The sequence below is a fragment of the Corvus brachyrhynchos genome, unplaced genomic scaffold, assembly GCF_000691975.1.
Source record: "Corvus brachyrhynchos isolate BGI_N302 unplaced genomic scaffold, ASM69197v1 scaffold56, whole genome shotgun sequence".
NCBI classification, from domain to species: domain Eukaryota; kingdom Metazoa; phylum Chordata; class Aves; order Passeriformes; family Corvidae; genus Corvus; species Corvus brachyrhynchos.
The window spans coordinates 3,978,723-3,981,718 of record NW_008238664.1 but is presented as its reverse complement, the minus strand read 5'-3'; the positions used below and the strand labels follow the sequence as shown (position 1 = coordinate 3,981,718).

At 45.7% G+C, this 2,996-nt stretch overlaps 1 protein-coding gene across 2 annotated transcripts in view; it reads left to right on the top strand.

The window, feature by feature from the left end:
• The first annotated feature begins 6 nt into the window (after positions 1 to 6).
• Positions 7 to 2,996, top strand: part of SSTR3 (somatostatin receptor 3) — a 5,805-nt gene continuing 2,815 nt past the window's right edge. The window contains exon 1 of one of the 2 annotated variants that reach the window (XM_017738062.1): positions 7 to 129. The gene's annotated coding sequence lies outside the window, so the exon portion shown is untranslated. Of the gene's footprint in view, positions 130 to 534; positions 1,186 to 2,996 lie in introns of those variants that run through there. The other variant, XM_008636424.2, reaches the window with a different exon arrangement.

Here is a 2,996-nt window from a genome sequence, read left to right as displayed (position 1 = left end):
GAGTCCATGCAGAAGTTAAGTCTGCAGTTCCAGAGAAGAAAACCTGCCGACCATCCCCACCCCCCCCCGCTCCCGACCCTCCAACTCTACCAGTCCAGCCTGGTCCCTGCGAGAGAGCTCAACCCCGAGGTGAGACGGGAGAGTCCTGAGCTGGAGCAGGGCCCTGGGAAACACGGGGGACAGGAAGGGAGGGGGGTCATGAGGGGCTGCAGATTATTTGGCTGTGTTATCCCTCCCAGCTGCTATTCATGGTTTGTTACCAGGTCTGGGCTCAGCTTTCAACTGAGCTAGAGAATAATGCAGCTACACTTCACTCCTTCTGGGTCCCAGGATCCCCTCTTCCACACTGCCACAAGTCTTACCTAAGCCAGATGTCTCTGTACTCACAATGAAGTTGGGCTCTTAAAAAGACAAGGGACATGCTCTTCTATAGCAGTATGGCTGATGGCTTTTGTAACCTGAAAAGAAGAAAAGTTGAACCCATATCAATAGCATTGATGCAATTTTGCAATATTTTATTAATATATATTTAGGTGTTAAGTATATTTATTTATTTATTTATTTATATTTTTTTCCCTAAGGAAAGCAGTAGTGCCAATTTCCCATCTCTTCCTACCTCTCTGCCTTCTTCCTGCTCTCCAGCTGCATGAACCAGGCATTTTCTGGTAGCACCTGTTAGAGGATCCCAAGCCTCTTGCAACAGGTGCTGTCCACATCAGGAACAGATCCAAGTGGATGCAAACACACCATCAGTCTGAGGCCAGGGTTGCTCACCAACTCCTACCCATGCATGTGCTGCCAAAGCAACCAGCAGAGTGGATCCAAACTAGATGAAGCACTGATGTCCAGTGTTTTTTCTGCCAAAATAGCCAAAATGTGTGACATGGCATTTGAGCTGGTACATGGTACTTGACAAAGTTATAATGGCAGCAACAGACCACACCTGCTTAAAGATCAAGACTTTCCCCTGCAGCTGCCTGAGCAGGAAAATGAATTTATAGGAAATCCATGCTTTTTGTTGCATGCCTTAATATTTTTGATAGGGCTTCTGAAGCTACCCTGGAGCTGGATTTACTGTATTGCTAAACAACAGCCTGAACAACCGGCTTTGAGGTGTGGACCCCAGACGCTTCTCCAAATGCTTTTCAGCCCCAGCAGGAGTATCTCCACCCATATTTGATATTTGTAAGGCTCCAAATATTTGGCCTTTTTTTTCTTTAAATTCCTTTGCATGCAGGAGGAACATCCAAAGGGATTCCCATCTATGTCTTCACCTTTTAGAGGATCACCCTTTTACGAACATGCTGCTCTGGCCTCTGCCACCTTTTGTAGGGATCTTTGTCCCTAGAGCAGCCATTGCCCTCCTCTTTTCTCCAACAAGTGATTCATGTCACTAGAACAGAATTGGAAAAAATATCAGAGGAAAGATCCTTGAACTTAGAGCTTCAAATCACTTCCTACTCTGCTTATTCGTTGCAGCCAGTCATGATGTGTAGGACAACCCAGTGCTGCAGGACCCCAAGAGATGGGCTTCTATCAGGACAGTGTGTCACAGCCCAAGGCACCTGAAAATTAAGAAAATCTAAACAATCCCAATCCTTCAAAGCTCAAATGCTCTAAATCAAGAAACACTTATACAATAGCCTGTAGAAATGGCCTTAAGACATAGTTGCTCAACTGTGTTTTTATGGGGCCTATCAGATGAGGTTCCTTCAGCATAAAATTTGATATATCTGTCAAGTCTGTTGGGTTTGCCTGTCTGGTGTCCAAGAACTCCATCTGAAGCTCAGGTCTCCCCTAGGGTTTCCAGAACTTGGAATGATGTCTACAAAACAAACAAACAAACAAATAACAAAACCCCAACCAAACAAAAAAAACTCCCAAACACTGTAATATTAGACATTTGTGAAGAAAGTTGTGATGCTACAGAGAATCACCTGGGAGAAAAGTCTCTGGAGTGTTTCTGGCATCCTGAAAGTAGTTAAGGTTGGGAGTCCTTTCCTTTGACATCCCCAGTTTTAATTCAATAGAAAAGGAGCTTCAGAGCCCTAAGAGATTTGTTGAGATTAGTAAAGGCGAGCCTCAGAGTCCCCATTCACTTCCACCAAGTCATTCTCCCTTCCAAGGACCTAATTCATCAACAGGATGGCCCTGTCGGTCCACACATCCAGAAAAGTTTTCCAGATCTGGAATAATCCTGAAAGAAACACAAATCCCCCCTGCATTAGGTTTTCCAGGGTGTCTCTGGTCCATAGTATGTGCTGGGCTCTGTATTTCACATATGGAGCCCTGACAAAAGGCACGTCCATCCCTTAACTGTCCTCTCCCTGCAGCTCCTGACCCCGTATCAGCAGCAAGCTGGTGGTGAAAGGAGAGCTTGTTTGCTCAAGGCTCTGTCTGAGTGAGCCAAGTGCTGTTTCCATGCCAAACCCTGACGTGACGAGCAATTGGGCACCTCAGATTAGGAAGGCTGGGACACTGCTTTGGTGTTGCAAACAGGTGGGGCAGGCAGAGCCTCTACCTTCAGCAGTGTGTTGCAGGGTGCAGAAGGAGAGGGACAGAATGGCAGGGAGAACAAGAAAAAAAGAGATAAGAGGGATCTGGACTGATCCTTCTTGGTGTATCCAAAATAATCTTTCCTTTACTCTCAAACTGGCATAACACAAACCAACTGCCCTTCAGCTCAGGTGCTGAGCTCAGCCCCTCTGCTTGGATTGAAAGCACTTTTCTTTCTGCTATAGGGCTAACAATAACATGGCCAGTCCAAAAAGAACTTCAGCAAGCAGGAGAATAAATACTCAAGAGAATAGGAAAGTCAGAGTCAGAAAGGCACTTTGTCACTGTATGCTTTTCCCTCTTTTGTTTGTAAAGCACCTGCCACTCACAAATAGGAACCAGGCCCCTGGTGACCATGTCCTCGGTATTTGATCCATTAGCAATGAAAACTTTCCCCGTCCTTATCCTAGTCTGTTGTTCTTTCTCCAGAGGATCTTTCC